Source organism: Oreochromis aureus, linkage group 3 (assembly GCF_013358895.1).
Source record: "Oreochromis aureus strain Israel breed Guangdong linkage group 3, ZZ_aureus, whole genome shotgun sequence".
Lineage (NCBI taxonomy): Eukaryota > Metazoa > Chordata > Actinopteri > Cichliformes > Cichlidae > Oreochromis > Oreochromis aureus.
Window position 1 is genome coordinate 24,043,902 of NC_052944.1, and position 13,888 is coordinate 24,057,789.

At 40.7% G+C, this 13,888-nt stretch overlaps 1 long non-coding RNA gene across 1 annotated transcript in view; it reads right to left on the minus strand.

Annotated features, from left to right (window-relative positions):
* The window catches only part of LOC120437655, an 8,360-nt gene extending 6,272 nt beyond the window's left edge, over positions 1-2,088 (minus strand). The window contains exon 1 of the long non-coding RNA XR_005611324.1: positions 2,031-2,088. This is a non-coding gene — a long non-coding RNA (uncharacterized LOC120437655). The remainder of the gene's footprint in view (positions 1-2,030) is intronic.
* Between the last annotated feature and the right edge of the window lie 11,800 nt (positions 2,089-13,888).

The window sequence follows — 13,888 nt, forward strand, 5'->3', positions numbered from 1 at the left end:
AAAGAATATGAACTTTTAATATTCATTCAGATGTTTTCTGCCTCTAAATAGTCTTTTCTCATTACTCAGGTTTTTCTAATTTACATTTAAAACATTTTCAGCTATTTTCCAACTTCTTCTCTGTGGTTGTCAGCTTTTAGCAGTTCAGCACTTTTGTTTTCAGGTGCAAATTTCTGTATTTTTCATCTCATTCAAAATTTTTAACTAAAAATTCAGCAATTAATACATTTCAGTGCATACATTGAGATTCAAGCATTCACACTGCAGTTTCTTCAGAAAATGCACTTTCTAGTTCTATTTTATTATTATCTATTCCGTACGTTTTTTGTACTGTATCTCCTTCAAAACCGTTCAACTTAGAAAAACCATTCAAACACTGTTAGATTCCTCTTCTTTTGGACATGACTGCTTCTACTTTTCTCATTTATAACATTTATATTTTTAAAATTATTCAACTTTTTTCAACAAAAATTTCCCATGTATTTCAATGGGGAGACCCTTCAAATTCTCATTCAACTTACTCCTCTTTAAACTGTATCTACTTCCACATACATTGACATAGATCCACCATTCAAACTTTAAAATGAAGACAAGACATTCAACTATTCAACTTGTATTTATCTTTTCAATATCTGTTATACTTTTTCTTCAGTTCCAGTTCAAGTTTCATGATGTTTTTTCAGCCGTTTCAGAGTTTATAATGGGTGTGTATGGGACGGAATGTTGGGGCTAGAGTGAGACAGCTCAACTGCTAGAGTGAGAGGAGCGAAAAAAATTCATCTTAAAATCTTTTTTTAAAACTGCTGCTGTGTCCGCAGCGTTTTTCTACAGGTATGATTTTACCCTCAAAACGTAGCCATCGCTGTCCTCTTTCATCCAATGTGTTTACTATTGTACTAGGTGTTATGGTTCTTTCATAAATGTCACCAAAGCACAGACTCCTCCCTCCAACTCCTCCACAGACTCCAATGTTAAAATGGCTCAGAAACTTCCTTTGAAAATCAGAAGAGCAGGCTGTCTTTACACTGTCACCACGTCCATATAATAAACTCCACAGGCATGAAAACTGAGAATTAGGTAGACTAGACATTGCTGCCGCTCACGGTGAAAGAATTTTGTCAATATGACATGTACTTTTCATTTGGGAAGGATTTGTTTGGGGCTGACTTTTCTGTTCATTTTAAGCAGCAAAAGTGAGGTGCATGTCTGTGCGCGTATGTATGGAGCCAGTGGGTGCAGTCACTATAGCAACCAGGCTCACACCTCCCTTCCTGCCTAACGAGCTCTCTCTCACTCTGCCAATATTCATCTTAAACACTTCTCTTTCAACTGCTGCTGTGTCCACAGTGTTTGGTCTACAGCCATCATTTTACCCTCAAAACGAAGCCATCGTTGTTCTCTTTCCAACAGCATGTCTTTCAAAGCTCAGAGATGTAAACCTTTAAAAGTGTGTGGATCCAAGTGGAGGGATTACACTTTAGTCATTCAGTGATTCAAAGAATATGAACTTTTAATATTCATTCAGATGTTTTCTGACTCTAAATTTTCTGTTCTCATTTCTTAGGTTTTCCAAATTTTAATTTTAAAACTTTTCAGCTATTTTCCAACTTCTTTTGTGTGAACATCAGCTTTCAAAAGTTCTGCACTTTTGTTTTCAGGTTAAAAACTCTGTATTTTCCAGCTCATTCAACATTTTTATTTTTAACTTAAAATTCAGCAATTAATTCATTTCAGCGCATACATTCAAATTCAAGCATTCACACTGCAGTTTCTTCAGAAAATGCACTTTCTAGTTCTGTGCTAACATCGTTTAAACAGTAACAGCTTTACTACAATATAAGCTAACATTTACACCGTAACTTTAAGCTAGCACCATAAAGACGGTAAAACACGTAATAATATCTACAAATGCATCTTAAAGCTGTTATATTAGCACTCGCTGTATTACTAACATAACCACATTAACATTATTGACACTCGCTGACTTTTAATAGTCATTCTATAAATGCTGTCCGTTTAAATGGTCTTACCTGTAACACTGCTGTATCCACCGGATTCCAGCCAGAGTGGATTCTGGAGTCTTCCCACGCTCCTGTTAGTGATCCTCCATCTGGATGGATGAGAACAAGCTTCTGAACAATCTAGCAGGTGGATGGCCCACATCTATGGGACTGATTTCTGCTAATAACGCCCATTGTATGGACTGATAACATCCGAAGCGGGTGAATAAAGTCACCCAGTCGCTAGCTGTGCCATTACCCAGCATACACCTCTCCCTCCATAAATGCAAAAGTAATGGCCTATAATTAATTTATCTGCTGTATCTGCTGTTTCTCAGGTAGTTGCTTACATTATATAATATATTGTGTTCAGTACACGTCACTACAATGTGATTTCGGAAATATATAAATATACGAACAACAGGCTCTTGCGCGGAAATCTCTTTTCGTCGATAAACAACGTTTAGGGAGCGCTATAGTATTCAATAGGAGGACCCTGCACTTCAATTCTCGACGCGAGGGGGGTACCCTGCGCGTCCATAAGTGAAGCAGAGGGAGCCTGACCATGCGTCACACATTTGACGAGTTGGGAGTGAGAACGTGTTGCTAAAACACCTTAAGACAGGACAGAGAGGATTTGACTTTGCAGCCTTCAGACTAAACATAACTACAAATATGTCATAAATAATTATAACATGTTCCCTCCATTAGAGTGAGTGGCATTAGAGGTTATTGTTTAAAATAATGGTGATCGTTGTTGCGAGTTAGCAGCTGAGGGATTTTATCAGTATTAGCTATACAGATTTAAGTAGGCTAACTGTGTGTGTGACTTTTCAAGCAAAACAAATCTGTTTAAGATGTTTGCCCCCCCCCCAATTTTTGAAAATGTATTTGTTTTCACATTTTTGGTTATTTACCTAGGATGACGATCGTCTCCAGCATTTCCACTATGAAAGAACTCACGGCCATATTAAGCATTTCGGTGTGCAGCGGCATCAGATGCACCTGACCTGCAGGCGTGATAACGGCGACTCCTGCCATGGCTTTGTTCAGGAGGCGAATGTGCCTTCCTTCCAGCTTCTCCGTCCAAAGATTACGCGAGGTGACGGTTTGTTTACTCTACTTATACCTCCCACTCGGGGTTGGAGGCAGGCTGTTGTCAGTTCGTTGTTACGTTTTAACAAGGAAATAAAACGCTAACGTGTCATCATTGGGATTTTTCGGTTATGATGATATTCAAGCCATTATTAACATCTTTTTAAAAAACGAAGTGAAAGCATTCCTGTCTTCTTTTGTATTGTTACTGTGTTAAAATGTACACGGTAAGTACAAAGACATGGGTAAGTAGGGAAGATAGTTTCAGTTGTTTAATCACTCCTTATCAAATTCAGTGTACGACACCAATCAAACGTTTGGACACACCTTCTTATTTCATGTTTTTTCTTTATTTCCATGAGTATTTACATTGTAGATGAACACATATGGAATTATGTGGTAACCAAAAAATGTGAAATAACTCAAAATGTGTTTTATATTTTAGATTCTTCCAAGTAGGGGCCCTTTGAGCTTCAGAAGGTAGTCACCTAAAATAGTTTTCCAACAGTCTTGAAGCAGTTCCCAGAAATGCTGGGAACTTGTTGGCTCTTGTCCCTTAACTCTACGATCAATCTCATCCCAAAGTAGTTCACCTGAACCGTAGTGGTTTTTGATATGGGCGACCTGGGTCGTTGCCCAGGGCGGCATCGTGTGTGTGTGTGGGGGGGGGGGGGCATCACGGGCCATCAAAAAAAAGTTGATTGCACCCATGCTGCAACGACATCATGCCAGCGCATTTTTGGGATTGCATGAGCACCGATCGGTTTTCTATCGCCCATTTGCGAGGAGTAAGGGCGCCGTCTGTTTGCGAGGTACGCCTGCTGCTTGCGGCACAGGGAGGAGAGGGCAGGGCGGTAGGGGATTCTCTGGCTGGCTGAAGGGCATCTAATAACCAGCTCGCAAACAGCTGGTGTTAGCAGAGACGGGTCTTCCAGCGGAATCTGCATGAATATTGAAGATACTTATTATCTAGACGGAGGAATAATCACACGTGGGGCATCGGCTTTCACCGGAACATTCACACCAAAGGGTGCCATTGTTTTTATTAACTCGCGCATACTCCGTGCACAACAGGAAGCATCCTTACAAAATAAAAGCATAACAAATGACAGTGAGGGCATACCTAATAATTAACTCAACACCCCCACTTGCACTCACGTTGTCAGTTTTGCATACATTCCAACAGAAACAGTTTTTCTTTACTATTTGTTTACACTCCAAACATATATTTCTCAAACTTCAACAATTTCCCCTTTGTTGCTGGCTTTGTCATAACATCGGCCACCATCAGACCTGTCGAACAATATTCCAATATCAAATTTCCAGCATTAACTGTTGATCTTACAAAATGATACTTGATATCGATATGCTTACACCTCTGTCTGTTAACAGGATTCTTTGCCAATGCGATAGTCCCTTGATTGTCCTCAAAAATCTTTGGTGGTCCCTTTTGATGCTCATACATGCTTTGCAACAGTTGTGTCAAGTACAGACATTCTTGTGTTGTTGCTGCCAAAGATATGTACTCTGCTTCACAAGTTGACAAGGCAACAGTTGGCTGCTTCTTTGTTCGCCAAGACACCAAAGTACCTTCTTCATTCAGGCTTATGCAGTAACCTGTAGTACTCCTCCTGTCAGTCACATCTGCAGCCCAGTCTGAGTCACTGTGACCTTGTACTCTCAAATCTTTGTCACTTTTCCTGTAGCACAATGTCTTGTCTTTTGATTGTTTCAAATACCTTAGAACATGTTTAACAGTAGTCCAATGTTCCACAGTTGGCTCTTTGAAGTGCTGTGACAGCTTACTCACAACAAAACTCAAATCCGGTCATGTGCAAGAGGTCAAGTAAATAAGGCTACCTACTGCCTCTCTGTACATTCTGACATTTTTCATTTTCTCAGCATCATCATTGTAGTTCAACTTTTGTTCACAAGGAGTTGATCTTGGTTTACAGTCTTGCATTTGAAATCTTTCCAGTATGTTTTCTACATATCTCTCTTGTGACATTTTTACACAGTCTTTGGTTTGCTCAAAATCAATACCAAGAAAATGTTTGAGTTTCCCCATATCTTTCATTTTGAACCTTGCAGTTAGCATTCCCTTCACAGTTTTCAAAACACTTTCATCACTGGCTGCAATAATAATATCATCAACCCATATGATCATGATCACTTTGTCTTTTCTTGTTTTCCTTGTGTAAACACAATGATCTACAGGACTCTGCATGAAACCATTCTCTATCAAATAGTCATGTAATGTCCTGTTCCAGTTTCGGCCTGACTGTTTAAGCCCATAAAGTGACTTTTCCAGCTTATAGACCAGTTTCTCATTCGTTTTCCCTTTTACTTCATAGCCTTCCGGCTGCTCAACGTAAACTTCAAAGTCTATTGGTGCATGCAAGTATGCAGTTTTTACATCCATCTGATGCAAAATCAGGTTTTCTTGCATCGCACACTGCATCAATACTCTTATGCTTGTCAGGTTAGCAGTCGGAGAAAAAGTTTCGTCATAGTCTATTCCAAAACACTGGTTGTAACCTTTAGCTACGTACCGTGCTTTATATTTTTCTGATCCATCACCACTGTTTTACTTCACATAGACCCATCTACCCCCCACTGCTTTCTTTCCCTCAGGTAAGCTTGTTAGGGTAAAGGTGTTGTTCTCTTTTAAGGATTGCATTTCCTCATCCATAGCTGCTTTCCACTCTTTAGAGTTGGGTGACTTTACAGCTTCACTGAATGTCACGGGTGAGTTACTTATCAGTCTGTAACAGTAGTCTATGTTAGTCAGCACTTGATCATCAATGTCTTCTCCTGACTCATATTCATTTAGATAATCTGGTTTCTTTCTTGTTCTAGAAGGATACCTTCTGGAGTTTTCAGTCTCATCACTAAGTGGCATCTGACTGTTCACTTCTGGTTGGTTGTCAGTACCTGGTTCCTGTGAACTGGTACTGGGACTTTCCCTGTTCATGTTTGGTCTCTCCCACACCTGTATGTCCTCATCCTCAGATGTCGTATCAGTTTGTGTTTGCTTTTCCTCATTGTGTTTGGTTACAAACTTAACCAGCCTAAACTTTTGCACTTTAGCGCTGTCTGGGAAATAAACCTTGTATGCTGGACTGTTTTTGTCGTAGCCTACAAAAATCCCTTTTGTACACCTAGAATGCAGCTTACCCTTGTCTTGCTTGTAAGCATAACACTCACACCCAAACTTTCGCATTCTGGATAGATTAGGCTTTCGCCCAGTCAGCAAAAAGTAAGGTGTCTGTCCTGTCCTGTTGTTAAAGCACCTGTTCCTCACAATAGCCGCTGTTTGAACTGCATACGTCCATAGTTCCTTTGGTACGGCACTCTCAATAAGCATGCACCTTCCCATATCAAAAAGTGTTCTCCAGCCGCGTTCTGCTGTACCATTCTGGTGAGGGGAATATGGGGCTGAAGTTTCATGTCTTATTCCGTGTTTGTTTAACAATGCCTGGTAACTCTTTGCCATGAACTCTGTGCCGTTGTCTGACCTGATACACTTTACCTTCCCGTGTGGGGCTGTATCGGCCAAAAAGATCTCAGTTGCTTGCATTGTTTCACCTTTGTTTTTGAGAAAATATACAAATACTGCACCGGAAAAGTCATCGGTAAACAATAATGCATATCTGTGTCCATCTCGTGACTCTGGATCTATCGGCCCTGCTAGATCCGTATGTACCAGCTCGAGAGGTTTCTCGGCTCTTCTGTCAGGGTTTCTATTCCTAGTCTGGACAAATTTTCCCTGGATACACACCTCACAGTTCAAACTTTGGTTGTCTGTTTTCCCCTTGATTTTCATACCTTCAACCACATTTTGTAACTTCAGAATGTCACTATGATTGCAATGTCCCAAAATTTCGTGCCATGTCTGCACATCAAAACAATTATTACACTTATCATCATACTCACTTACAGTTTCAAGGTAATAAAGTCTGTTGTGCTCATGGATGTAGATGTGGATGTGTTGAAGGACGTTCCTTCCTTTCTTAAAGATGATAGTAGCTCCATTCGCGGTGGCCGCTCTCACAGAGAAAATATTCTGTGGAAATGAGGGAATGTATAGAGCGTCTTTCAGTGTTGTTTTACACTGTCTCCCTCTGCTGTCAATCAAGCAAACCTCTGCATCTCCTCCGCCTTCAGCCACTCCTTTACACCTGATGCCATCAGCTAATTCCACACAGTGTGTTCCCAGCTGGAAGTCGTCATTAAATTTCTTGAACGCTGTTTGATCATTCAGGATGTGTGAAGTTGCGCCAGTATCCACCATCAGGCCTTTGGTCCTGATGTCCTGTCGCTGTTGAGGTTCTGCGTAGTCATCGCTCATCCGAAAGACATAGGTGTCGTCGCTCTCTGCGTTGCCGCCCTCCTCCGAGGCTGTGCGTGCTTCATCATTCCGTTGTCGTCTCCTGCAAGTCGACTCTCGATGGGTGTTGCTTCTACAGTGACCGTACCACTGTTTGTAGCGGCATGCTCTGGCCTTGTGTCCCCGCCGGCCACACTTAAAACAGACTATGTCTGACATGTCTCTCTTGTGGTCACTAGCAGCTGCTGCGGGTCTCGCGCTAGGTTGCACTCTCGCCTTCATGATGTTATCCTCTTGTTCCACTAACCGCATTTTCTCAGTGTCCTCATAACTGCGGAGTTTTATTTTAAATTCCGCAAACTTGATTTCTGATTCACTTTGCGTTATGTGGACAGAAAAGGGTTTAAAAGCTTCTGGTAAACCTTTTAACACCATCGCTACAAGCAGACCATCACTAAGTGTCTCTCCAGCATTTCTCAGGGCTGTAATAAATGTCTCTGCGCGTATGATGTACTCCGTGACGCTCTCACTGCTTGCCTTCTTCAGAGAAGTCAGTTCAGTATAAAGGCTGATAATTCTTGGTTTACCTTTTCCTGTATAATAGTCTCTTAAAATTTTCAGTGCCTCGCGTCCATCATCGGCAGCTTCTCTCATCACGAGCGATAAACTCTTATCATCCAGGAACTGTATTAACTCTGCATAGGCCTGGGCATTCTTATCTTCATCATCCTCATCTTCGTCATCACTTTTCAATATTGTCTCTTTTAGACCTTGTAATCTAAGATGTCCCAAAAATTTTGTCTCCCACAGTTCATAATTCTTCTCATCTCCGTCAAAAACCAACCTTGCCCATCGGCCACTGGGTTCACCGGCACGCTTACTCATGGTGCTAACTTAGCATGCTAGTCCTCACCAAACACGCTGTACTTTGCGACTTTTCTGGTGGTAAACTTTCTCCTAGCGTAGCTTCAATATGTTACTGGCAGTGTTGGGACTAACGCGTTATTAAGTAACGCGTTACAGTAACTACGTTATTATTGTGGTAACGAGCACGGTAACTAGTTATTATGCCCAAACCAGGAACGCGTTACTCGTTACTGGGATTTAGAAAGGCTCGTTATTCGTTACTTCGTGTGGTGGCTATCGCGGAGCTTCCACAGATTCAATAACATTAGCAAGTGGTGGAAGCCAGCAGGTTGATGAAGGAAAAGGGAGGCAAGAGGAGAGACCCGAAGCAGCCGCCTGTCCGAGAGTGTCAGGTGAACTGAACTTCAGGTAAGAAGTTATGACCTGCAGTCTATCTGGGTCAGATATAAACCAAGTTTAGGTGGAGTTTATTTTCGTTGTGCTGACTTTTTTCGTACTGCGTGCTAGCTAGCATGACAGAGTTTCTATACAGCTGGGTGGGTGCTATGTTACTGATGTCGAACTTTATTTTGTTCATACAGTTAATTATTAGAGTTGCCAAACGTGCCCTAAAAAACGGAATCGTCTTGTATTCAGAGAAAATATTACAGCGTTTGGTATTGAGGTGAAAAGGAACAGTTTGTCCCGGACTGTAGCTACAATAAAAAGACACAAAGCTGGATTTATTCTGTTTACGCTGTCAGCTGCCTCTTCTTCTCTCATTCTCTCCCCTCCTCTCCTGTTGCTACTTCAATCATGAAACTGATCAGTGATCAGCTGATCGGCTTTTTCTCTTGTTTATTTATCGCCCACTAAAGAGGAATCCAGCGGATGTCGCGCTAAACAACAGCAGCACGTTTAAGCTTGATCAGCTGTTGTTAGAATTTATTTAATATTAATTTCTAGTATCAGCTGATGTTTGCTGGAGCCACAGCTGTAAAGCTGCTGGTCATGATGTCGGTTTGGTTATCTGGTGAGAGGGAAACATGAAGATGAAACCAGGAGATGTCCTTACTGAATCATCAGAGCTGAACAGGTGATGGAGAAACAGGTTTACCTTTTAGGTGACATGAATGAGTTGAAGGAAGTTATGAACTGTTTCTGAGAGACAAATAACACCAGGATCCTTTTCTATGTAGCTGACAGCTGGTAACTGTGCAGGGGCGGATCTAGCAAAGTGTTGCCAGGGGGGCAGGTAGGGCATTAACAGGGAAAGGGGGGCACAAGGAAATACTTTTCTTTCTTATTCTCATTTAAAATGTCTAGCTTTTAAAAATATAATTATCTGAGTCTTACAACAAACAATTGATAGATTGATACATATATACCATCAGAACAGTGTACATCACTGTCACAACAGTGTTTATTTTCATTCAAAGGCTTTATGATTTTTCCTATAATGGTGGGCCGGTCTCCAGTCAAGATGCCCGGGATGATTTTTTTTAACCCAGTCCAGCCCTGTATGCAGCTCATCTGCAGTCTGGTGTTACCTACATCTTCCTATTCAGAAGGCAGAATTTCCGAGTTCTGAGTACAGTTGAAAGCACCACGACTGCAGTTTTTGTGTTGGATGTAAAAAGCAGGCTAGAATCATGTGGCGGTCAACGACGGTCCAGGCGTGGGATTTCTCTCGTGGAAATGTGCACATTATTTTTTCCTTTCTATTGGTAGGTGGCACAGTGCACTTGTGGCAAGTAAGCAAGATAGAAGACTGGCAGTCTGGCTGGGTATCCAGTTACAGAAGCAACACATTAACAAGAGAATTCTGAGTAAAACCAAAGTTACTTTCCCTAGTAACTAGTTACTTTGAAAGTAACGAGTAACTTGAAGTAACTGAGTTACTTTTTAGAGAAGTAACTAGTAATGTAACTAAGTTACTAATTTAAAGTAACTTACCCAACACTGGTTACTGGGCCCATAACCTGTTAGCAGAGACGGGTCTTCCAGCGGAATCTGCATGAATATTGAAGATACTTATTATCTAGACGGAGGAATAATCACACGTGGGGCATCGGCTTTCACCGGAACATTCACACCAAAGGGTGCCATTGTTTTTATTAACTCGCGCATACTCCGTGCACAACAGGAAGCATCCTTACAAAATAAAAGCATAACAAATGACAGTGAGGGCATACCTAATAATTAACTCAACAGCTGGTTATTAGACCAGATGTTATGATACAGACTTATAATTTGCATTTAATGATGGTCCGACTAAACGCAAACCAGATAGGATGGCATGTTGCTGCAGGATGCTGTGGTAGTCATGCTAGTTGCTAGTAGTGTGCTAGTAGTGTGGCTTCAATTTTGAATAAATCCCCAACAGTGTCGAAAACAAAGCACCCCCACACCATCACACTTCCCCCTTCATGCTGGGAACCATGCATGTAGAGACCATCTGTCTGGGCCGATTCTAGAGATGCATTGATGAGTGGGCAAACAGAAATGCAAAAGAGGCACATGGTAACAATGGAGGCGAGAAAGGAGTGGGGTGCACTGTATAAGTATTTTTTATGTAATGGATTGCACTTTGTCTCTGTAGCCCCTTGTCTTGATCAAGTGCTGCTTTTGACAGTGCTGCAATATTTCCGACAGGGGAAACAGAAGCATGTATCCTATACAACTGAGTACTCCAGCCACAGTCGAGTGCAGTACCATGGAGGATTAAATGATCTTAATGTTGTACCACCAAATACACATTTGGGGTAATTACCCAGTATTCACTGGGATGGTGTATTGCTATTTCAGTCACTGGGTAGCTGAGTGGGTTGCTTTGGCGTAGCAATTTCTTCATTTTGCTCTGCCCTGCCTACTGAGAAACCTGACACATACTAACAGTGATTAGCCGAGAGTGATATGTTTAGCCGCATGTTCTCCTTAAATTGCTGTCTGTCTGAGTGGTGTCCAAAAAATTATGTGGGCTTTATAGGTAATTGGGAAACTTTCTGGAGGAAACCTGGTCTTGTTAGGACAGACAGCATCCATCCCACTTTGGATGGAGCAGCTCTCATTTCTAGAAATCTGGCCTAATTTATTAAACTTCCTCAAAATATGACTATCCAGAGTTGGGACCAGGAAGCAGAGTTGCAGTCTTACACGCCTCTCTGCAGCTTCTGTCCTCCTGTTATCCCCCCCAAACCCTATCCCCTTAGAGACTGTGTCAGCTCCCAAACAGACAAAAAACAAACTAAAAACCAGCAAAAAACAGACTTAAACATGACAAATCACAAATAAAGAACAATACAATATCCACATCTACACCAAATAGTAAAACAGTAAAATGTGGATAAATAAACCGTAGTTCTCTCTCTTCCAAGACTCTGTTAGTACACGTGTTAATAATTGATCAACAAACTGATTTACTGAGCCTTACAGAAACCTTGTTACTGCAGGATAATTATGTTCGTTTAAATGAATCAACACCGAGTAAAACTAACTATCAGCACTACAGGCCTTCAAGCTGGCAGCAGTTAAACCGTTACTTCAAAAGCCATTTCTTGACCCAGTGGTCTTAGATAATTATAGGCCAATCTCTAACCTTCCTTTCATATGAAAAATTCTTGAAAGAATAGTTATCAAACAGATAACAGATCTTAATGTCAAAGTCACATTAGGTCACAGAATTTCTGCTATTGCTCAGATTCATGTTCATGCTCACGTTTAGACTTTTTTCAACATTTATGTTTGCATGTTCCTGTTATATACTATGCTGTTGATGGACATCTGTTGTTGACACAAAAAAAGATTCATTTTGATCAGACACTGGTAAGATTAATATTGCTTTTGGAATAAGCCACATGCAACCAAATAGATCAGGGTGAAACCCCCCCAAAAAGTAACGACTCTTCTCTTTTCTTTTCTAACTTTAGGGAATGTTCTCTGAATTCCTATTACTTCATGTTCATGTCTCCAAAGAAATTGTGAGAAAACTGACTTTATTCTCACACCCAGAATCTGTGGATGAACTAAAAGACATTATAAAAGAAAAGTTGACTATGACTTTAACTTATCATACGAAGACCCAGACTTTGACAGGCAGCTTTGTTCACTTCTAGTTATCACAGACAGGTCGGGATGGGTGCAAAAATAGGACGTTTAAGATGGGGAACTATCATGCTAAATTGAGTTGGGTTTAATCTGTAAACCTAAAAGTTCAAATAAAGGTTAAGCATGTAAATGATGTTCACCACAATGTCCATTATTCGGTGTAGAAATGAATCTCCTTATTAAAAGCATGATTTCAAATGTTGTTCAGATGAATACTGGAAACTACCTAACACACCCTCATCAGTTTGATATGTAACCAGAACAATGTTTGTTTAGTTTACTTTTTTTTTTTTTTGGCTGCTTCACATCCAGCTTGTGCCAAATGATGGCTATGAGTGAATTCATCAGTGCTGTTGTATAACCATATAAAAAATAAGACATTTTAACATCCAGTTTGATTCACATTCAGAACACCACAATGGTGAAAGCAACACAACAAGCCCACTAAATCTCCAAGTAAATCACCCAGAGTCTCTGATCTGTAGATCAGGTACTTTTCTCAACTTTGACTACATGGTGCAAGGTTCCAAAAGTAGTGTGATGAAACCAATAAAGTCATAAAATAAATAAATAAACCTTGACTCTCTGCAGCACTAACAGGGATTAACTCAAAATAAAAGTGTATAAAATAACGACGACTGCTAATCTGTAGTCACATGACTTCTCATAACTGCTGGGTTGAAATCAAAAGTAATAAAGAATAAATACAAAAAATGTTAAGGGCATTTCTTGGTGTGTGCAGAGGGCAGTTTCGGTGTTTGCTCATCATTCAAACAGGTGAAAGGATAACAGGTGAAAACCAACTGAACCAATTGGCAACAATTCCGGGAAACCTAAAAGGACAGGAGAGGAGGGGAAAAAGGGAGGGACTGGGAATCTGCTGAAATAGAGACAAGCAATGTTGAGGCCAATGGGGGTGTGCAGTAAGGAAAGAATTTTGCAGGTTGACACACCCCTGGTGCAGCATGAGCAGAGCACCACAGCACCCATGCCAGCAAACAGGAAACTGTGAATGGGAAAACCCAAACAAGAATACATCTTTTGTGAAGATAACAGAATCAAGATCACAGCACAGTGGCAAGATGAGGAGATTCAACAGAGAGAAATGACCTTCAAATCTTGTCTCAAGATTATGTGGTTTTGACATGAAAACAATAAAAGTTTCATGTGTGCAGCAGAGTATGTTGTTGCAGAGAGCAAAATCTTCTAAATTCACATTTTGGAGTCTTTAATTGTGCAGTTAATGAATGGCTTTACTGTGACAGGAGGCATGCACTGATTACACAGTTTAAGGAAGAACAGTATTTTTAAGATCATCTCACAGATTTGCAATAATATGGAAAAGTACTGTGAGCTTCAGCATATGTTCTTTCATCAAAAGCTGGTGATAAGTTCACTGCACTCAAATTCCGAAGGCAAAAGGGGGTGCAATCCTATACTGGCAAGGCGTACCTGATTAGTGTATGTGTCTCTCTTCACAGCAGTTCACATATCATTTGGTTCATAGCCC